The sequence below is a fragment of the Triticum urartu genome, chromosome 4 (assembly GCF_003073215.2).
Source record: "Triticum urartu cultivar G1812 chromosome 4, Tu2.1, whole genome shotgun sequence".
In the NCBI taxonomy this organism is placed as follows: Eukaryota; Viridiplantae; Streptophyta; class Magnoliopsida; order Poales; family Poaceae; genus Triticum; species Triticum urartu.
The window spans coordinates 186,521,462-186,545,683 of record NC_053025.1 but is presented as its reverse complement, the minus strand read 5'-3'; the positions used below and the strand labels follow the sequence as shown (position 1 = coordinate 186,545,683).

General features: G+C 45.3%; 1 long non-coding RNA gene across 1 annotated transcript; it reads left to right on the top strand.

The window, feature by feature from the left end:
- The first annotated feature begins 19,364 nt into the window (after positions 1-19,364).
- LOC125551258 lies at positions 19,365-22,586 on the top strand. The gene is made up of 2 exons (XR_007302358.1): positions 19,365-20,551; positions 22,371-22,586. It is a non-coding gene; the product is annotated as an uncharacterized LOC125551258 (long non-coding RNA).
- Positions 22,587-24,222: the final 1,636 nt, after the last annotated feature.

Sequence of the window (24,222 nt, the reverse complement as noted above, 5' to 3'; positions counted from 1 at the left end):
TAGTGCTCTATCCATCCATGTCTTTGCTTGCAATTATGGAGCAACCTAGCTTGAGTCAATCGAGCTCTACTTTTGCTTCGTTGCGAATCTGGGCAGATCGTCAACTTGTTTGCGATTTTGCCGATGTTATTGTAGTTGATCCGTGCATGCTATGTCATTGTTATTTCCATGTCTAGCTTGTATTTTGTGCCTTCTTAAGGGATGTATGCTTGTCTTTCCATGACTTGCACCGTGGTGAGTGCATCGAGCTCGTAAACATGTCATTGTTACGTCTGAAAACTGATTATGTTTTTGCTATGTTCGTGTGCTTGTTAGTATATTTTGTGATCCCTTTTGGCTCAAGGTCACTAAGGGACTTTTGTTAAGCTTATTGAGTAGCTCCATGCCATGTCTTTCTTTGTCATGTTCAGGTCCTGTAGCTTGTTGTTTTGTTGCTCCGAAGAGTGCTATATGATCTGAAATTCCAGACAAGTGTTAATTTCACTAAGTCTGAGATCTGTTTTACCATTTGCGTTTTTGCCATGCTTGTTTGGACCTCCTAATGGATGAATTGGCCGTAGCTCAGTGCTAGACTTTTGTTAAGAATCTTGAATGCCTCCCTTACATGTATTTTGATGCCATGTTTGGGTGCTGTAGCATGTTCATTTCATTGCATTTAGATGCCTACTTGCTGTAAATCGCAGACCGGTGTCGTTTTTGAATCGCTTGCCATTTCCAAACCGTAACTCCGATTCCGGCGTTCTTTATATCGTTTTCAAGCGATTTCATCTCATCTTTCCAGTGGCACCCTTGGAATTCCAAGTTGGGGCCAGGTTCATGCATTTCCTGTCATATCTTGCATTTTGCATCCCGCATCGCATCCCGCATAGCATATCATCTTTGCATCGTGTTGTTTGAGTTTGCACGTGGTTTATTGTATCCTTGTTGCTTGTTTGTCTTGTTTGGGTAGAGCCCGGAGACGAGTTCGCTAACGAGGAGCCCGTTGAGTTTGCTTTTGAGGATCCAGTCAACTCTGACAACTGTGCAGGTAAGATGATCATACCCTCGAAATCACTACTATCTTTGCTATGCTAGTTTGCTCGCTCTTTTGCTATGCCACTGCTACGATGCCTACCACTTGCTTGCAAGCCTCCCAAATTGACATGACAAACCTCTAACCAACCATTGTCCTAGCAAACCGTTGATTGGCTATGTTACTGCTTTGCTCAGCCCCTCTTATAGTGTTGCTAGTTGCAGGTGAAGATTGGAGGCCGTTCCTTGTTGGAACATCTTTTATTTACTTGTTGGGATATCATTATATTATCTTGCTATCTTAATGCATATATATACTTGGTAAAGGGTGGAAGGCTCGGCCTCTCGCCTAGTGTTTTGTTCCACTCTTGTCGCCCTAGTTTCCGTCATATCGGTGTTATGTTCCCGGATTTTGCGTTCCTTACGCGGTTGGGTTATAATGGGAACCCCTTGATAGTTCGCCTTGATTAAAGCTTTTCCAGCAATGCCCAACATTGGTCTTACCATTTGCCACCTAGCCTCTTTTCCCTCGGGTTTCCGGAGCCCGCGGGTCATCTTATTTTAACCCCCCCCCCCCCGGGGGGCCAGTGCTCCTCTGAGTGTTGGTCCGATCGAGTAGACTGCGGGGCCACCTCGGGGCAACTTGAGGGTTGGTTTTACTCGTAGGATGTCGCATCTGAGTGTGCCCTGAGAAAGAGATATGTGCAACTCCTATCGGGATTTATCGGCACATTCGGGCGGTGTTGCTGGTCTTGTTTTAACCTCTCGAAGTGTCTTGAGTAACCAAGATACCGAGTCTGATCGGAACGTCTTGGGAGGAGGTCTATTCCTTTGTTGACCGTGAGAGCTTGTCATGGGCTAAGTTGGGACTCCCCTGCAGGGATTGAACTTTCGAAAGCCGTGCTCGCGGTTATGGGCAGATGGGAATTTGTTAATGTCCGGTTGTAGATAACTTGAACCTTAATTTAATTAAAATGAATCAACTGAGTGTGTTACCGTGATGGCCTCTTCTCGGCGGAGTCCGGGAAGTGGACGCGGTGTTGGTGTAATGTTTGCGCAGGTTGTTCTCTAGCTTCTCGCTCGTGCTTTGCCTCCTCTTCTCGCTCTCTTTTGCGAATAAGTTAGCCACCATACTTGCTAGTCGCTTGCTGCAGCTCCACTCATATTTTACCTTGCCTTACCTATAAGCTTGAATAGTCTTGATCGCGAGGGTGCGAGATTGCTGAGTCCCTGTGGCTCACAGATTACTATTACACTAGATGCAGGGCCCGATGATTCGCTCCAGGGGACGCGTATGAGCTCAAGTGGGAGTTCGACGAAGACTCTCAACGATACTATGTTTCCTTTCCCGATGATCAGTAGTGGTGCCCGGTTGGGGGTGATTGGGACCGTGTCGCATGTTGGGTTCTCTTTTATTTTGGCGCCGTAGTCGGGCCATGAGTGTTTGGATGATGTAATGTTATTTATGTACTTGATTGACGTGGCGAGTGTAAGCCAACTATGTTATCTCCCCTTTATTATTTATATTACATGGGATGTTTGTGAAGATTGCCTAACTTGCGACATATGCCTTCAATGCGATTATGTCTCTAAGTCGTGCCTCGACACGTGGGAGCTATAGTCGCATCGAGGGTGTGACAAGGAGGGCCACGGGGAAGAGTGAGAGGGGTCAGGGGGTTCGGGGTGATGCGTGGCATCGTCCAGACACGTCGGGGCAGCGGCGGAAGCAGGAGGTGGCCGAGCGTGTGCCGGCTGCAGCGACCATGCACGCGGCGTCCTACTGGCGCGAGTAGGAAGACGCCCCTGCCCCTGGTGGGCCTGGAAGCTAGCTGGGCCGGCTATAGGTAAGGCCCGGGTAACTCTCTCTCTGTTTTCTAATTTAAATAAATTGTTTCTGTTTTCTATTTATTCTGTTTTGTTTTGACTTAGTAAAATACTAAACCATTTTAGAAAATCCTGGAAACAATTAGGGGTGTTGTCTGAATTATTCCAGTGACCCATAACAATTTCCAACATTTTTGGAGCACCTAAAATATATATAGCATTTAAATAGCTCCAATTCAAATATGTTTGAATTAATTCAAAGCCCAAATATGTCTTGCAAAAATGTAAACCATTTTTGTCGGATGCTTCCACCTCAAACCAGAAATGTTGAACATTTTTAAAGGGCATTTGAGTTCAATGAAAAGATTTTAGGTTTGACCCTAGTCGAATTCATTTGGTGCCAGGGTTTGAGGATCCCCATTTCATATTTAAATGAAATTTAGACATGATGACATGATGATCATGCAAGGACAAACAGAGGCTAAGCTAGGGCTGTGACACCCCCACTTCGGCTGCTCACCATCGCCGTCATGCACGCGCCCGCTCCGGCCGCCCCCTCGCTTCGGTCCGCGTCCGCCCGCTCAATATGCAGCCACGCTCTCGCCTCGCCATGGTCGCGCCTCCCGCGCGCCCGCGTCACCTGCCGTGGCCATGCTCCTGCCACCTCCACCTCTTGCTCCCCTGCGTGCTCGCCGTCGCTCGCTCCCCCTGCGGCCCCTGATGTGCGCTGCTGCTACCACGCCTCGCTACTGCATCTGCCGCGCCACCCGCTACCGCACGCTCCGGCCCCGGCTCCGCCGCTGCTGCCGTGCCGCCCCGCCTGCTGCCTTCCTCCGCCACTCGCCTACGCCCCGACGGCCTCCGTGCTCGTCTCGCGTCGCCGTGCCGCAGCCACCAACCGGGTTTGCCCGCCCCGTGCGCCCCTATCGGGCTGGGCGTTAGCGCCAGCTAACCGCGCCCGTTAAGGGGGCCTATGACAAAGGGGCCCACCGCCCCAGAACGTTTTATAAAAAAAGATAAACAAATAAATATTAAAAAAAAACTAATTAATTAACTTAATTAATTCTGTTTAGATTAACCTAATCATTAGGTAAACTAATTACTCTGTTTAATTAATGTGTTAACTAAACAGTCAATGACGAACGGGACCCACACGTCAGTTGACCAGTCAATGCCTCTGTTGACTGCTGACATCATGCTGACGTCAGCGTGCACTGTTCTGGATAATATTAAATTAAATTAATTAAATAAATGCTAAAATCGGTTAAATCTTTTAAAATCAATATAAAATAAACCGTAGCTCAGATGGAAAAACTTTGTACATGAAAGTTGCTCAGAACGACAAGACGAATCCGAATACGCGGCCCGTTCGTCCGCCACACATCCCTAGCATATCAAACACGTAACTTTTCTCCTCCAGTTCATCTGTCCGATAACGCGAAACACTGGGGATACTTTCCTGGATGTCTCCCCCTTTGCCGGTATCACTTAGTATCGCGTTAGGTCACCTCTAGCACCGCGTATTGTCTTGTTATGCTTTGTGATACTTTGACTGCTCTATTATTTATTGTATTCACCCTTCGTTACTTCTTTCCGGTACACCCCCGAGACTGCCGGCGACCCCAATTCGACTACGGTGTTGACGACCCCTCTCTCTTGCCAGAGCAACCAGGCAATCCCCCCCCCTTGATCACCAGATATCGCCTACTCTCCTCTGTACTGCTTGCATTAGAATAGTGTAGCATGTTACTGCTTTCCGTTAATCCCATTCTGATGCATAGCCTGTCATTGTTGCTACAACTGTTGATATCTTACCTGCAATCCTAAATGCTTAGTATAGGATGCTAGTTTATCATCAGTGGCCCTACATTCTTGTCAGTCTGCCATGCTATACTATCAGGCCGTGATCACTCGGGTGTTGATCACGGGTTTATACTATATATACATACTATACATGTTGTGACTAAAGTCGGGTCGGCTCGTTGAGTACCCGCAAGTGATTCCGATGTTGGGGGCTGAACGGGCAGGTGGTTCCACCCAGGTAGTGGTGGGCCTAGGTTCCCGACGGCCCCCGCCTGTTACTTTGAGATGGAGCGACAGGGCAGGTGGAGACCACCTAGGTGAGAGGTGGGCCTGGCCCTGGTCGGCGTTCGCGGTTACTTCAAATAACACGCTTAACGAGATATTGGTATTTGATCTGAGTCTGGCTACTGGCCTATACGCACTAACCAACTACGCGGGCACAGTTATGGGCACTCGACGTCGTGGTATCAGTCGAAGCCTTCGTGACATCAGCGACTGAGCGGCACGCGCCAGGTTGGACTGGAACGCCTGCTCTTGTATAAGGGATGCTAGGTCTGCTCACCGGCCACGTACGCAACTTGCAGGTGTGCAATTGGCGATGGGCCCAGACAGCTGCGCCATAGGATTTAGATCGGCGTGCTGACCTCTCTATTGTGCCTAGATAGGGCTGCGACATGTTGATCTTCCAAGGCCGGACATGACCCAGAAAAGTGTGTCCGGACAAAGGGGATCGAGCGTGTTGGGAAATGTGGTGCACCCCTGCAGGGAAGTTAATCTATTCGAATAGCCGTGATCTTCGGTAACATGACGAATTGGAGTTGTACCTTGACCTTATGACAACTAGAACCGGATACTTAATAAAACACACCCTTCCAAGTGCCAGATACAACCGGTGATCGCTCTCTCACAGGGCGACGAGGGGAGGGTCATCAGTTAGGATTATGCTATGCGATGTTACTTGGTGAACTTACCATCTACTCACTTCTTCTGCTACAAGATGGAGGTTGCCAGAAGCGTAGTCTTCGAAAGGACTAGCTATCCCCATCTTATTCCGGCATTCTGCAATTCAGTCCACATATGATACCCCTTTTCCATTTGATACCAATGCATACATATGTAGTGTAGCTCCTTGCTTGCGAGTACTTTGGATGAGTACTCACGGTTACTTTGCTCCCCCTTTTCCCCTTTCCTATACCCGATTTCTGCGACCAGACGTTGGAGTCCAGGAGCCAGACGCCACTGTCGATGACGACTACTACTACACTGGAGGTGCCTACTACTACGTGCAGGCCACTGACGACGACAAGGAGTAGCTTAGGAGGATCCCAGGCAGGAGGCTTGCACCTCTTTCGATCTGTATCCCAGTTTGTGCTAGCCTTCTTAAGGCAAACTTGTTTAACTTATGTCTGTACTCAGATATTGTTGCTTCCGCTGACTCGTCTATGATCGAGCTCTTGTATTCGAGCCCTCGAGGCCCCTGGCTTGTAATATGATGCTTGTATGACTTATTTTATTTGTAGAGTTGTGTTGTGATATCTTCCCATGAGTCCCTGGTCTTGATCGTACATGTTTGCGTGTATGATTAGTGTACGGTCAAATTGGGGGCATCACAAGAACGGAGGTGATCCTCGCGTTCCCAGGTGGCTTCTCGGTCAGAATGATGTGACCACTTCACTTTCAGGAATTTGATAGACTTGTTGCGAGTCTTGCGCTCGGTTTATTCAAGAATAGCAACGGGATGCTCATGATAAGACAGGTCTTCTTGGAGATCAATCTCTTTGAAGTTAATGGTGCACTTAGGAGTCTTGAAGCACTTGCGAAGTTGTGACACGTGAAACACATCATGCACATTTGCGAAGTTGGAGGGAAGCTCGAGTTGATAGGCGAGGTCGCCTCTTTTGCCAGTGATCTTGAAAGGACCCACGTATCTAGGGGCAAGCTTCCCTTTGATACTGAAGCGATGAGTGCCTTTCATTGGAGAGACGCGGAGGTAGACATGGTCTCCGATCTCGAAAGCCAAGTCACGGTGCTTGCTATCATAGTAACTCTTTTGGCGCGATTGCGTGGCTTTGAGATTTTCACGGATGACTTTACACATTTCTTCAGCCTCTGTGATCAAGTCATTCCCAAGAAGTTGGCGTTCACTAGTCTCTGACCAATTGAGAGGAGTACGACACTTTCTGCCATAGAGAATCTCGAATGGGGCCTTGCCCGAACTCGCTTGGAAACTGTTGTTGTAGGAGAACTCGGCATATGGAAGACAATCTTCCCACTTCATACCGAAGGAAATGACACAAGCCCTGAGCATATCTTCAAGGATTTGATTGACTCGCTCGACTTGGCCACTAGTTTAAGGATGGAAGGCTATGTTGAACCGTATGTTGGTGCCCATGGCCTTCTGGAAGGATTCCCAGAACTTAGAAGTGAAGATGCTTCCACGATCAGAAGATATCAATTGTGGAATGTCGTGCAAAGAGACAATCCTCGAGGTGTATAGCTCTGCCAACTGAGCTGTTGTGATAGATTCTTTGATTGGAAGGAAATGAGCCACTTTAGTAAGCTTGTCTATGACAACGAAGATAGCATCATTTCCATGCTTGGACTTGGGAAATCCAGTCACGAAGTCCATCTCGATATGGTCGAACTTCCATTCTAGAATAGCAAGAGGTTGGAGGAGACCAGCTGGTCGTTGGTGTTCTGCTTTCACCCTTCTGCAGACATCACATTCATTTACGAATTGAGCAATTTCTCGCTTCATTCGAGTCCACCAAAATGACTGCTTGAGGTCATGGTACATCTTTGTACTTCTAGGATGAATGGATAGAAGGGAATTGTGTGCCTCGTTCATAATGACTTTCCTTAGATCACCTTTAGGAACCACAATTCGATCCTCGAAGAATAGAGTGTCTTTGTCATCAATGCGATATCACTTGTATTTGGGTTGGCTCTTGGCAATCCCATTTTTCACCTTCTTCACCATGGCATCAAGAAGTTGTGTCTCACGAATTTGATCTTCCAAAATAGGAGAGACTTGGAGGTTGGCAAGAAAGCCTTGAGGAACAACTTGGAGATTCAGTTTGCAGAAAGCTTCACAAAGGTCTGGTTGGAAGGGCTTGAGAATTAAGCTATTGAGTAAGCCTTCCTGCTCAAAGCATCTGTAATGACATTGGCCTTGCCTAGAGTATATTCAATACTCAGATTGTATTCTTGAATCATTTCGACCCAACGAGTCTGCCTGAGGTTGAGGTTGGGTTGAGTGAAGATGTACTTGACGCTCTTATGATCCGTGAAGATGTCCACTTTCCTTCCCAACAAGAGATGTCTCCACGTTAATAATGCATGGACAACTGCCGCCAACTCAATATCATGAGTGGGGTAGTTCCTTTCGTTGGGTTTCAACTGGCGAGAGGTATAAGCCATAACTTTCTTCTCTTGCATTAACACAGCACCGAGACCTTGCAAGGAGGCATCACAGAAAACTTCAAATGGCTTGGATTCATCAGGAGGAGTCAAGACAAGAGCTGTGACCAGCTTCTATTTTAGGGTGTTGAAAGCAACGTCACATTCAGGCGTCCAGACATACTTGACATGCTTCTGGAGGAGGTTTGAAAGAGGCTTTGCAATCTTAGAGAAATTCTCAATGAATCTTCGATAATAGCTTGCAAGCCCAAGAAAACTGCAGGGCTGCTTTACATTATGAGGAGGTTCCCAATTCACAATTGCAGACACCTTCTCAGGATTAACATCGATGCCTTTGGCTGAGATGATATGACCAAGGTAAAGAACTTCATCAAGCCAGAACTCACATTTGGAAAACTTTGCATAGAATTGATGCTCTCTGAGTTTGTCAAGTACCAATCTCAAATGCTTGGCATGATCCTCCTTATTCTTGGAAAAGACCAAAATATCATCGAGATACACCAGGATGAAATCATTTGTGTAAGGGTTGAAGATGAAGTTCCTCATGCAAGAGAATGTTGGAGGAGCATTGACAAGGCCGAAAGACATGACAGTATATTCATAAGAACCATAGCTTGTTCTGAATGCTGTCTTGGGAATATCTTGTTCACGAATGTGAATCTGATGATAACCCATACGGAGGTCAAGCTTGGAGAAAACTTGAGCACCTTTAAGTTGCTCGAATAGCTCATTGATGTTCGGAAGTGGATACTTGTTCTTTATTGTCTTCTTGTTCAATGGACGATAGTCGACGCAGAGTCGTTCCATTCCATCCTTCTTCTTGACAAAAAGAACACCACAACCCCATGGAGATGAACTCGGTCTGATTAGACCCATATGCTCTTGTTCATCGAGTTGTTTCGTCAACTCCTTCAACTCCTCTGGTCCAAGCTTGTAAGGACGCTTGCAAACAGGTTCCGTGCCAGGCTCAAGATCGATAACAAATTCAACTGGCCGGTGAGGAGGCATTCCCGGAAGCTCTTCTGCAAAGACGTCTTGATATTCACAAACGACTGGAATCTGAGAGATGGCATTCAACTCGCCCTTCTCATTGAGAGAAAACAGCCGAATGGTTTCGTCACGAGCGGCATAGATGATCACATCCTCAGAAGAGTGTGTCAATTGAATTTCTCTGGCAGCACAATGAAGCAGAGCCTTATGCTTAGAAAGCCAGTCCATGCTGAGAATAAGATCAATATCCGAGTCACCAAGAACAATTGGAGAAGCCAGAAATTTATAGTCGCCCATCTCGATAGAAACATCCGGGATGCAATTATTAGCTGACATTTGCTTACCCGGGGACACAATTGATAAAGTTCTAGGCAATTCTTGATAACCCCACTCATGCTTTGATGCAAAAGGTCTTGAAATGAAACAATGCGATGCACCAGTATCAAAAAGAACTTTAGCAGGAATGGAGTTAACTGGAAGGTTACCCATGATCACTTCTGAAGAATCCTCTGCCTGAGCTGCGTTCATCATGTTGACCTTAGCATGCTTGGTATTATGCTTGACCACTACATTGTTGGCAGATCTCACAGGAGGAGGAGGCGGAAGGCTCCTTTGGTTGAAGCATTTGTTTGCATAGTGCCCTTTCTGCTGACACTTGTTACAAGTAACCTCTGAGAGCGGACGGTGATAAGGAGCACTCGACCTTGGAGTATGAGACTGAGCTTTGTTCTGATAGCCTGGGTTGGGTAGGTGGGAAGATCCATTGCCACCTTTGCTCTTTTGCTGGTAAGGCTGATGAAACGGGGGAGGAGGAGGCAACCAGAACTTCTGTTGCTTAGCTGCCACTTGTGAAGAAGAAGAAGATTGAACTGCATCCCTGACTCTCTTCTTAGATGCCTCACACTTGAGCTGAGCAGCTTCTTGCTTTAGTGCCATGTTGTAGAATTGATCAAACTCAGCCGGTTCAAGAAGCACGAGAGCTAATTGCAGATCTTCTCTGAGGCCACCTCTGAATTGATAAATCATACTCTTTTCATCAGGGATGTCTTGTTTAGCGAAGCGAGCGAGTTTCTGAAACTGGATATTGTATTGATACACAGACATGCTGCCTTGCTTGAGATTGTGAAACTCCTCACGCTTGCTCTCAGCAACGCTTGGTGGGATGTGATGAGCTTTGAAGTCTCGGCGGCAATCATTCCAGGTAATCACACGACCTCCTCTGGAATCTCTGTATTGATGATACCACTCAGCAGGTTGGCCTTTGAGTTGAAACGAAGCAAACTTGACAAAGTCCTCAGGACTGACATTGCTACACTCAAAATGTTTGCAGATATCCACGAGCCAGTCGTCGACATCTATGGCCTCGACACAATTGCTGAAAGACTTCGGCTGGTTTGCGAGGAACTGGTTGAGGGTAGCAAATTGAGGCTGATTGTTGCCTTGGCCTTGATTTCCTTGGTTGCCTTGCCCTTGGTTGCGCTCTTGCAAGAGTTGCAAAAGCATCTGAGTGTTGGCGTTGGTGGCTGCCATGACAGCTTGACAGGCCTCCTGAGGTGGAGGTGGTGGCGGAGAGTTCGACTGATCCCCATCATTGCGGTCTGGATTCTGACGCGTTGGAGGAGCCATCCTGAAGAGGTTGACAACCGTTAGCATCTTGAAAGACATATATTCAAGCTGAATCAATGGATCAAAATTGCAACATATAGTCGTAACATTCGAACAAGGATGAACGAATGAATTCCAAAGTAAATCATCACACTTCCATAAAGTTGAGAAGCCACTTAGATAAAGGTAGATGAATAAAGCAACAAGGTACGGATATGAACAAATAAGTGGTAAGGATTACCCAATTACAAACCAAATATCTGCGGGAAGAAATACTAGAGCTACTTGAATTCCCACCTATAAAACTCCCGAAACTTTCTGGTTATGCAATCGGGTGTTGGGGATACAGGGGAAGCATAATATCTCACCCAAAACTAGCAATTCCTACATCCAGCTGTATCCATCCTTCAACACATAACCAAGAACCCTTCGGAAATCATGTACATCAACCTTTGAAAAGCATCCGTTATACGAGTTATGGCAAATACTCCTGAACTCCCGCCCCAGTACTGGGTGGCGTCGAGGTTATCTCACCAACAACTGCATAAAAGAGATTTTCAATGTCGGCGAACTCAGGTATTCCAGAACTACAATGATAAAATTGTGACGACAACACCTCGGAGCTCAACTCCCCGGGACACTGCCACAACCCCTAAATGTCAGGAGGCACCAAGAACAATGTTCTCATCACAAAACCATCGGAACGATTCCAAGATACCCGCGTGATCCTAAAAAAATCGTGAAATTTGAGGAGAGAAGAGTCAAAACTCTACATCAAGAGGCCTCACCAGAGCGACGAAGGGACTGAGAAGTAAAAAGAATCCTACTCTCTAATATATATAATCCTAAGACTCAAAACATTTTGTTCTAGAATCAACAACGTCAACGATTCGATCAAGCAGGGGGCTCCTAAGTCGGGAAAGGCTCTGATTACCAACTTGTAACACCCACAATGCGGCTATATCTCCCACGTGTCGGGGCACGACTTAGAGGCATAGCCGCATGGTAGGCAAGTCGCAAGAGGGGTAATCTTTACACATCCCATGTACTGAATAAGAAAGAGGGTAAAGAGTCGGCTTACAATCGCCACTTCACACAATACATAAATAATCCATACATCATCCAATGAACAATCAAAGGTCCGACTACGGAACCAAAATAAAGAAAGACAACCCCAAATGCTAGATCCCCGATCGTCCCAACTGGGCTCCTCTACTGATCATCCGGAAAAGAAACATAGTAACGGCCCGAATCCTCTTCGAACTCCTACTTGAGTTCGGTAGCGTCCCCTACACTGGCATCATCGGCACCTGCATCTGTTTGGAAGTATCTGTGAGTCAGGGGGACTCAGCAATCTCACACCCGTGAGATCAAGACTATTTAAGCTTAAGGGTAGGAAAAGGGTAGTGAGGTGGAGCTGTAGCAAAGCACTAAGCATATATGGTGGCTAACTTACGCAAAAGAGAGCGAGAAGAGAAGCAACGCACGGTCGAGAAGCTAAAAGTGATCAAGAAGTGATCCTGAAGCTACTTACGCTCAAGCATAACACAAGGTCGTGTTCACTTCCCGGACTCCGCCGAAAAGAGACCATCACGGCTACACACGCGGTTGATTCATTTTAATTAAGTTAAGTGTCAAGTTCTCTACAACCGGATATTAACAAATTCCCATCTGCCCATAACCGCGGGCACGGCTTTCGAAAGTTCAAACCCTGCAGGGGTATCCCAACTTAGCCCATCACAAGCTCTCAAGGTCAACGAAGGATATTCCTTCTCCCAAGAAGACCCGATCAGACTCGGAATCTCGGTTACAAGACATTTTGACAATGGTAAAACAAGACCAGCAAAGCCGCCCGATGTGCCGACAAATCCCGATAGGAGTAGCACGTATCTCGTTCTCAGGGCACACCGGATGAGCACTTCGTACAACTAAAACCAACCCTCGAGTTTCCCCGAGGTGGCGCTGCAAAGGACTCTATTTCAGACCAACACTCAAAGGAGCACTGGCCCGGAGGGGTTTAAAAAAAAGATGACCCTTGAGTCTGCAGAACCCAAGGGAAAGATATATGGTGGTAGGTAGGCTAATGGTAAAACCAAGGTTGGGCCTTGCTGGAGGAGTTTTATTCAAAGCGAACTGTCAAGGGGTTCCCATAACACCCAACCGCGTAAGGAACGCAAAATCAAGGAACATAACACCGGTATGACGGAAACTAAGGCGGCAAGAGTGGAACAAAACACCAGGCATAAGGCCGAGCCTTCCACCCTTTACCAAGTATATAGATGCATTAAAGTAAATAAGAGATAATAATGATATCCCAACAATATCCATGTTCCAACATGGAACAAACTTCATCTTCACCTGCAACTAGCAATGCTATAAGAGGGGCTGAGCAAAGCGGTAACATAGCCAAACAAAGGTTTGCTAGGAAAGGTGGGTTATGAAGGAAATATGCCCTAGAGGAATAATAAAGTTATTATTTATTTCCTTATATCATGATAAATGTTTATTATTCATGCTAGAATTGTATTAATCGGAAACATAATACATGTGTGAATACATAGACAAACAGTATGTCACTAGTATGCCTCTACTTGACTAGCTCGTTGAATCAAAGATGGTTAAGTTTCCTAGCCATAGACATGAGTTGTCATTTGATTAACGGGATCACATCATTAGGAGAATGATGTGATTGACTTGACCCATTCCGTTAGCTTAGCACTTGATCGTTTAGTTTGTTGGTATTGCTTTCTTCATGACTTATACATGTTCCTATGACTATGAGATTATGCAACTCCCGTTTACCGGAGGAACACTTTGTGTGCTACCAAACGTCACAACGTAACTGGGTGATTATAAAGGTGCTCTACATGTGTCTCCAAAGGTACTTGTTGGGTTGGCGTATTTCGAGATTAGGATTTGTCACTCCGATTGTCGAAGAGGTATCTCTGGGCCCTCTCTGTAATGCACATCACTTAAGCCTTGCAAGCATTGCAACTAATGAGTTAGTTGCGGGATGATGTATTACGAAACGAGTAAAGAGACTTGCCGGTAACGAGATTGAACTAGGTATTGAGATACCGACGATCGAATCTCGGGCAAGTAACATACCGATGACAAAGGGAACAACGTATGTAGTTATGCGGTATGACCGATAAAGATCTTTGTAGAATATGTGGGAGCCAATATGAGCATCCAGGTTCCGCTATTGGTTATTGACCGAAGATGTGTCTTGGTCATGTCTACATAGTTCTCGAACCCGTAGGGTCCGCACGCTTAAAGTTTGATGACGGTTATATTATGCGTTTATGTGTTTTGATGTACCGAAGGAGTTCGGAGTCCCAGATGAGATTGGGGACATGACGAGGAGTCTCTAAATGGTCGAGACGTAAAGATCGATATATTGGACGACTATATTCGGACATCGGAAAGGTTCCGAGTGATTCGGGTATTTTCGGGAGTACCGGGGAGTTACGGGAATTCGTATTGAGCCTTAATGGGCCATACGGGAAAGGAGAGAAAGGCCTCAAAGGGTGGCCGCACCCCTCCCCATGGGCTGGTCCGAATTGGAATAGGGAGGGGGGCGCCCCCTTCCTTCCTTCTTCTTTTCCCTTCCCTTTCCTTCTCTCCTACTCCTACTACTTGGAAGGGACCCTAGTTCTACTATGAAAGGGGGAATCCTACTCCCGGTGGGAGTAAGACTCCCCTAGGGCGCGCCATAGAGAGGGCCGGCCCCTCCCCTCCTCCACTCCTTTATATACGTGGCCAGGGGGCACCCCATAGACACAACAATTGATCTCTTGATCTCTTAGCCGTGTGCGGTGCCCCCTCCACCATAATCCATCTCGATCATATCGTAGCGGTGCTTAGGCGAAGCCCTGCGTCGGTATAACATCATCATCGTCACCACGCCGTCATGCTGACGAAACTCTCCCTCAACACTCGGCTGGATCGGAGTTCGAGGGACGTCATCGAGTTAAACGTGTGCAGAACTCAGAGGTGCCGTGCGTTCGGTACTTGATCGGTCGGGCCGTGAAGACGTACGACTACATCAACCGCGTTGTGCTAACGCTTCCGCTTTCGGTCTACAAGGGTACGTAGACAACACTCTCCCCTCTCGTTGCTATGCATCACCATGATCTTGCATGTGCGTAGGAATTTTTTTGAAATTACTACGTTCCCCAACAGGTTAGAGGCTTGACATGGCAATATGGGAGGCATGATAAAGCAAGTGGTAGGTAGTGCGTCATAGCAATAGAGCGAGCAACTAGCAAGCAAAGATAGAAGTGATTTCGAGGGTATGGTCATCTTGCCTGCAAAGTTCTCAGAGTTGTTGAAAGCTTGATCCTCGTTAGCGTACTCAACAGGTTCCTCGATCACGTACTCGTCTCCCGACTCTACCTAGAGCAAGAACACAAGAAAAGGACCAACAATCAATCACAGTGCAATGCACAATCAACATGATGCAAAACATGGCATGATATGCAAGACATGATATGCAATGCATATGCGTGCTTCGGAAGGGAAATAATGAACAAGGCATCAACTTGGCAAACCAAGTGTGCCGCTGGAAAGATGAGATGATTTCGGTCGAAATCTATATAAAGATCACCGGAAACGGACGCACGGTTTGCAAATGGCAAGCAAAACAAGAATGGCACAATTCTGCGATTAACAGCACGATGCCACTTAGAATGCAGCAAGAAACTAAGCTACTGCACTCCAACATAGCAACAAGGCTCATGGCAGTTATGTACACAAGATGCTTGACAAAACATGAACACTGAGCTACGGCTAAATCACACAAGAGTAGGTTCAAAAAAGCATGGCAAAAGTGCAAAAGATATCAGCTTCACAGACAGTGAAAATACTAACATGCCAGAAATAACATCAGGAAGCAATGTTTAGAGTAAGCAAACAACATGCAACAGGAACCTATAATAGCGAAAAAAGGCATGGCATGATTCTACTAAATGCAGAGATCAAAAGTCCCTTATTGATCGTGAGCCAAAAAGGCACAGAAGATATGATGGCACCCATGTAAACATAGCAAGTTCTGTTAGCAGTTTCAGACTTAGCAGAAAACTGAGCATGGCATAAACAGCATCATGAAGGAAACTTTGCGAGCTCAAATCACTCACCACAAAGCATTACATGACAAAACAAGCATAGCATCAGCAAGATCACATGTTCATGAAGCTAACCATGGCAAGAGCAAGTTCATATCATGCATGGATCACTAGCAACAACCATGGAAAAATTGATTAACATGTAAACAATCTGTCAGGAACATTTTATAGCAAAAGTAGAGCAAGATTAGGACATGCTAGTGCACTCCATAATTGCAAACAGGGGCATGGATGGATAGATCATAACCATATGTCCAAAACACCCTTATTGAAGATATCAAAACAATCATGGATGTCACTGTAGCATCAAGTTTACATGGCATAAAAATAACAGAAGAACAAGGACTTGGCAAAATCCTAAGTCCCTAAAAACAGCAATATCACGAAGGCTACTTTGCATGCTTGTGCTAGTCACCACATAGATCACAAAAATACATGGCAAGCACCCCTGTAAAGATGGCATGACATAGTTCAAAACACAAGTAGAGCTCATGCCCATATGAAGCACCCATCAAATGTGGAAAAATGACAAATCATCATAATCTGATAAGTAACAACAGTAAACATTTTATAGCACTCTTACATCAATGGTTAGGGCATCAAGATGAACTCAAATAAGCATGCCACAATGGAATGAAATGAAGAGCATCTTCCAATGAACATTTTGATATCTCATATGCATGAAACAGAGCTACAGTCACCGAAATACGAGGCAATGAACAGGGCATGAAAATCATCACAGAAAAAGGACTTAGAGGAAAAACGAAGTCAACCTCGGTTGCACGGAAAACGACGCGGCGGCGGATTTGGCCGGAGTTCGCCGGAGATGGAGCGGGGAGGCGGCCGGAGGTGAGAAGGATGACACGGAGGTCGCCGGAGCTCGTTGGAGGAGTCGCCGGAGCGCGAGGGGGCCGGCAAGGTCGGGCCGGCCGGATTCGGCGCAGGCAACGGCGGACGCAGGGGAGCTCGGCGGCCAGCTGATGGAGTGGGGCGGCACCAGCGAAGGAGCAGGGCGGAGGTGGAGGCCGGCGGAGGAGCGGGGCGGAGGCGGCGGCCGGCGGGCGCGGGCGCCAGGCGGGGGGGCGCGCGGGGGCGCGGGCGGCGGCGGTGGGCTCGGCGGGCCCGCTACGGGCTCGCGGGCCGGCGGCGGGGTCGGGACGGTGGTGCCATGTGGTGCGCCCCTATTGGCTGCGGGCGTCGGCGGTGGACGTGTCCGGCACCGGCGGACACGTCCGACGGCGGAGAGGGTTGGATCTAGGGTTTATCTGCGCGAAAAATCGGGGAGGGGTGCCTATTTATAGCTAGAAGGAGGTAGGAGTGTCCAAATGGAGTGTAGTTTTCGCACACACGATCGTGATCCGACGACGAAGGACATGGAAGTGGTTTAGATGGGTTATTGGGCCGTTTTGGAGGGGTGTTGGGCTGCAACACACAAAAGGCTACCGCGGTTACCCGGTTAACCGTTGGAGTATCAAACGGACTTCAACTAGAACGAAATTTGACAGGCGGTCTACCGGTGGTGTACCAAGGCCACTTGGCAAATATCGGTCCATTCCGAGAACGTTTAACACCCGCTCACGAAAAAAGACAAACGGGGTGCGCCGGTGCATGTGGAAGTGGCGGATTGCAAAACGGACAACGGGGAAAATGCTCGGATGCATGAGACGAACACGTATGCAAAAGAGATGCACATGATGACATGATATGAAATGCATGACATGAACAAAATGCAAAACGAAGATAAAACCCAACCACGAAGGGAATCTCATAACTTAAAGCCGGAAATGGCAAGAGTCGGAGTTACAAATATGGCAAGTTACATCCGGAGTGTTACACCCCTCTCCCTAGGCGCCATCTCCTCCCCCATCCGACGGCACCTCCTCCTTGTTTCTTCCACTCCTGGGACGCCAAATCCGTGGGCTCGCCGCTGTTCGAACGGGGAAGAGCGGGGTGGAGCCGATGCTGGCCTGGAGGTGAGAGCCCCATCATTCTTCCCCTGCTTCTCCTTGCGCCCCATGCCCTCACTGCTCCCCTACCGCCTGACTCCCAGACCTCCCCTACTCCTTCACCCCAGCGAGAAGACCCCGCCTCCCCAACCCTTGGTCGTGGGTGGAGAAGAGGTTGTGGGGTGAGCAGCTCCTCGGCATCGGACGGAGATGTTGGAGGTGGAATGCGGCGGCGGCGGCAGCTGGCGAGAGAGGATGGAGGAGAAGGGGAGGGGTGCTGCGATGTGGATCCAGGGGAAACAGGGTTAGGGTTGGTGGAATGGTGGCCCGTGTGAAACAGCCCCCACGCGGGCTACCAATCGCGCAACATGCACGCGGCGCATAAGGACAGGCTCGTCTCGCACCCCAAAACGGTTGACCCAACCAATCGCGGGAGAGAACAAGCCCACCAGTCATTGCCCATCGAAAACTACAACGAGGTAAAAAAAAGACGCAGATCCAACGTAGATCCAACATATCAGAATAGTTTGGAGACCAGATTGACCAGATCCAACGGCCTAAAGCGAAGCTCCTCGAGGGAGCTCTCTGGAGGGGGGTCGGCCAGCCTCCTTATATGTTAGAACTAGCAAAAGAGCTCGTGCATTGCAACGTGAGAGAAAACATAACACACACTCTTAACTCAACAACCATTACTCAAGACCACAATAGGTCCATCTCCTTTATTTTTGCGAGGCAGTATATTTGTGTTGCAGTTTATCCTCCTTCTCACCCTCGCCGGTGATGGCATCGGTATTCACACAAAATAACAAAAAATGTGTGTTGAATATGGTTAATCCTAAGGCGTCTCTCTCTCTCCCTCTCTCTCTCGCTCGCTTTCTCTCACTCTCGCGATGAGAAATCTGTTGTTTTCCCCTGTGACATTTTTCAGAGGTATGCATGTGTAGTTATCGATGTTTTCTTTTTCGTATATCGTTATAGTGGGGTGTTTATTTGCAATCCGAATCGCCGCCGGTATGAAAAAAATGAATCTTGCGCTATAAATTATAAATTTGCTTCCATAACAATATTTTAAAAATATTTAACAGGTAAAATTAACATCATATTTAGATTCCACACATTTTTCTAATAAAATTTCATATATAATAAGTCAAAATCGAAGTTACGGTTTAAAAGATACAGATAATTTAGAAAATCATTTGGTTTGACACAAATATATTTCAAAATAATATTTTAAAATACTTAACAGGTAAAAATAATCTCATATTCATATTCTACATATTTTTCTAATCAAATTTCATATATAACATGTTCAAATTGGAGTTACGATTTAAAAGATATGAATGATTTTAAAAAGCATTTGTTTGACTTAAATATAATCCGCGGATGAATTATTTAAAACATCAGGGGGTTTCGAAAAATGTAACACAACAGTTCGAATGTGACTTAAATCCGGACGGCGGTTTAATTTTAAGAAAAAACAAAAACTTTTGTGTAAAAAATACGTTTATCAATTTTAGTGGGCGAACGAAAACTCTGCCCCCCATCGTACGCAGAAAGGAAGGACAAGTTCTCGGCACCCACGTCATCTCATCCCTAAATTAGTGCTAACCTCCCAGTCTTCTTCAAATTTAGTGCTAACCTCTTTGGCCGCACAAATCTCCTCCAAGCAAAGTGGACGCACGTGGACTCCCTAAAAAAAAAGTGGACGCACGTGGGCGGCCACCGGCGAAGGGGGTCGAGCCCGATCCCGCGGCGCGGCTGCGCCTACTCTCCCTCGCCTCTCCGGCCGCACAACTCTCTCCCTAAGCACGACGTTGGTGCATGCAGGACGGCCGCCGGCGAACGAGGCCATGCGCGAGACCGCAGCGAGGCGTCGCGGAGCCCTCTGCTCCGGTTTGTGATCCGCGCATCAGTCACCTCCATCGCCACCGCGAGTCGCCTTCTCCTCCGTCGCTAGGAATCCGGAAGCCGGCAAGGTAACTGATCTCGGTGAACGAGGCCGCGCGCGAGACCGCGGCGAGGCGGCGCGGAGCCCTCTGCTCCTTGCCGGTTTGTGATTCGCACCGGTCACCTCCATCGCCACCGTGAGTCACATCCTCCTTCGCCGCCGGGAATCCCGTCGCCGGCAAGGTAACCTCTCTCCCTGGTCCTCACGCCCTGCTTGCTGCGTGTGTGTGATGTGTGGGTGCTTATGTTGTGTGCTTGCTAGCTTGTCGATGATGGCCTACTACTGTATACGTATGATTTTGGAGTCAGACTGTCAGATTATGATCTATGCACTTGAGGAAAGGGATTATGATGTTGCTGAATTGGGAGTCCTCTTTCGCGAAGCCAGAAGTTTGGTGTTGGGGATTTCAAGCCCCTTACTTAATTTGTTTCAATTTTGGTTAGCAGCGATTTACCTGTGCACCAAGTTTGAGTGGAATACATTTTTCCATTCAAGAAAAACTTGGTGGATTAATTTGTTTTATCCGGCGAGCACCAGTGATGGTGCACGATGACGGGCTTACTGGACCAGAAGATATCTGTACTCTTCTCAATGGTGCAAAGTTGAGGTGTTCTCAAATCTCACTGGCCTATTTTATTTTACTACTGACTCTTGAATGCTCTCTTTTTTCTGATTTGGTTGTCTCTCTATTCTTATGTTCTTTACTTCCAATTTCAACTTTCCAAGGATTTAGTTAAAAAAATTCAAGGATTGTTCTTCTCATGCCTTCTGTTGCCTGTTCAAGGATTGTGCTGCAATTTGGGGAGAGATGGAGAACATGGAGCCTTGGGCAGCTTAGGTAAATCCTTCCTTAAGCGCAGTTGCCTTCTGGTCCATAGGTAAATCATGAAACAAAACATTGTTGCTTGTTCAACATTTTCCTCATGAAGTAAGATGGTCTGCATGTTAACAGTTGAAGAATATAAAATAGGGATGGTTTTTGATTTGATGGTTAAAACAATGTTAAAATATGATTGTTTTGTGCTCGCTTCAGATATTAATCCAGTTAGGCTTCGTGGTATATGAATGCACAAGCTTTTTAAGAGGGCCAAAAGAGAAAATGGAAAACTATTACATATGTCTTTCTGTCCAAACAATATAAATCGAGATTTCTATCTTGCCAAAACTTCTTATTATTGCGTTCATTTTCTTCCAATTGTTTACATGTCACCTCTTTGTTGGTTGTTGGTTGGTGCCAAGGCCATTAGAAAAGAGTAATGCCTCAAACAAGGTTGTTCCGAGGATAGAACTCAGGGTGGCTACCATCGATGATGCTAGCCAGCAAGCTCCTGGGTGACTACTCGATGCCGACGATTGTTGGTTTCCTTCATGGCTATTGTAAAATGGTGCTTCATATATCACATGCTCTTTATTGGGATCTTTATTGGCAAGCTAGCATCACTTCACTTTTGTTCATTTCTTTGGGGGTTGCAAGAAACATATGCTAATGGTTATGGACATATGAGCAAATAAGAGAAGTTACAATGTTGCAACTATTCTCAGTTATGAGAATACTGAAATGGATATAGACTGATGAGATGATGTTCATACATGTTGAAGCAGGTTTCTGAAAGAAGTAATGGGTATAGACCTAACTATGCTCATCCTGTTGATAGGACATTCTCATAGATCGTTTTTTCTTGTTCTGGTTGAGATATATTAAAGTCTGTGTACCCATGAAAAAAGAAGATACTTCAAATTTTCATGAGCAAATAAGAGAAGTTACAATGTTGCAACTATTCTCAGTTATGAGAATACTGAAATGGATATAGACTGATGAGATGATGTTCATACATGTTGAAGCAGGTTTCTGAAAGAAGTAATGGGTATAGACCTAACTATGCTCATCCTGTTGATAGGACATTCTCATAGATCGTTTTTTCTTGTTCTGGTTGAGATATATTAAAGTCTGTGTACCCATGAAAAAAGAAGATACTTCAAATTTTCATGAGCAAATAAGAGAAGTTACAATGTTGCAACTATTCTCAGTTATGAGAATACTGAAATGGATATAGACTGATGAGATGATGTTCATACATGTTGAAGCAGGTTTCTGAAAGAAGTAATGGGTATAGACCTAACTATGCTCATCCTGTTGATAGGACATTCTCATAGATCGTTTTTTCTTGTTCTGGTTGAGATATATTAAAGTCTGTGTACCCATGAAAAAAGAAGATACTTCAAATTTTCATGAGCAAATAAGAGAAGTTACAATGTTGCAACTATTCTCAGTTATGAGAATACTGAAATGGATATAGACTGATGAGATGATGTTCATACATGTTGAAGCAGGTTTCTGAAAGAAGTAATGGGTATAGACCTAACTATGCTCATCCTGTTGATAGGACATTCTCATAGATCGTTTTTTCTTGTTCTGGTTGAGATATATTAAAGTCTGTGTACCCATGAAAAAAGAAGATACTTCAAATTTTGTATGTAGTACTTGGTGTATGTGTGCTCATGAGGTGTCCAGGTACTCATGATGTAACATTAGATTTTTGTTATGTTCTAATTTTCTTACCCTCGCAGTACCAACTATGTATACAGTACTCCAAGACTGCTAGCGCATTGACTTTTCTTTGAATTGTTTCTTCGTGAAAGTACCATTTATCTCTGATATTGTGTGATGATCGCTGAATAACTTAAATACCTTTTCAGTAATGACTCTGGATAAAGACGAAATAGAGAACATAATCTTGGTGGAGGCATCTCAATGGAGATGGGAAAGTGTTGCAGAAGTGGATTTATTGGGTTGGGGAAATAGAAAAAAGAAATCTTGCTTGGTTTTTGTATTCTCTTCCTGATGTATTTTTTATGTATTATCGGCATGGAATAGATGATCCCTCTCACTTAAGTTGATATTGTTGTCTTATACATCATGTTTCACTTCTCCACAATTATGCGCCCTTAATTTGTGTTCGTATTGCTTTTATAACTTGTTTATTCATTTATGTCATATATATTCCTACTCATAGTCTGTTATGAGAATTTTTTATTTTTAATAGCTTTCCATGGATAATGAACCGTGTATGGTGGCTTTATTAATCTTCAAGAAGTATTACATATTAATGATATTGAATGCATGGTTGTCATGGTTTACTTTATGTGTGCCTGATTGAGAATGTTGCTTCTTGGAAAATAAAATTGATGTCTAACCAGTTGATTTGCTCATTGTATTATTTTTGTATTAGTTGAGACGTGAACTAGATGACACTATACAATGTTCAATTACATTCATGGACTAGATCATGATGGGCGCGTGTTGCGGCGCCCGTCCATTTTGACAAAAGAGTGGTAGGCATTTTTGTAAATATATGAAGATGTAGAATTGAATTAGCATAATCTGCTCCATATATTTGTTTTGAATGGAAGAGTTAAGTTTAAAAGTGTGTGTTGCCAACTCACTAAATTGTCAATAACTGGAGTAATTGCATACTAAGGAGTACACTCACCACATAAAAAAAGAAATAAAATACAAAGGTTTGACAAAGAGAACAATTACATGCCAAGTTGTTATAGGATTTCCTTCCCCATTGTGTCGGTGCAGTGTTGATCACCTCACATTGGCTCATTTATAGGTAGTTGTTCAGTTGGAAGGGCTTCTAACATAAGGCAGTGGTGGTATCTTGTCCGAACACTTCTTTTCTGTCGTCACTGCCTGATTGGAGTAAGACAGTGGACTATCCAGTTTAGTTCACTTGGAGAAGGGAAAAGTTTCATGTTCAGAGAAAATCAAGGAACTATTAGCACAACCACAAAACCTGATTCACAACATGACATAAGAAACCAACATCATGGCCCGTTGGCAAAGAATCCAAATTGTTGATCCAAGTTCCCAACATAACAATCATAAGCCGACGTTGTGCTCCAATCAGCTTAAATGTAACCTTGGAGTGATTCTTAGTTTCTTACTACACTAAATTATATAAATTATGATTGGAGTAAAATGCAGTTAAAGTATATTTTATTTAACCAACCAAAGATAGGAAGTGATAGTAATTAGAAAGATTGTAAGATATTTGAGATGGAACTGGAATGTGTCAGCCCTAGGACAATGAGTTAATATTTTGAGTATAAAATACACATAAAAATTTCTGTAATGATTTTTTGGGTGCCAAAATGCACCTTTACTCAAAGGGCAAAGGTTTGTACGTACCCATGATACAAGACACCAACGCCTTTTTTTTCCAACAGAGCACACTTTATATTGTAGCTGTAACAGTACTGCATATAATTGCATCGGTGAAATATGAGTTTGTTGCCAGCTAGATTTCAGAATGTAGAAGATAAACACAAAAATGTTCTGGAAAGTACGAAAGAAACACTTACAATTGGATATGCAAGTCTACCGACTGATTTCATGGCATTCTATTTTTTTGCTTGCCAAAATAGGAATAGCACCTACAATTGGATATGCACGTCTACCGACTGATTTCATGGCATTCTTATTTTTTTCGTTGTCAAAATAGGAATAGCAGTTTATAGGATAATATGACAGTATATCCTTACA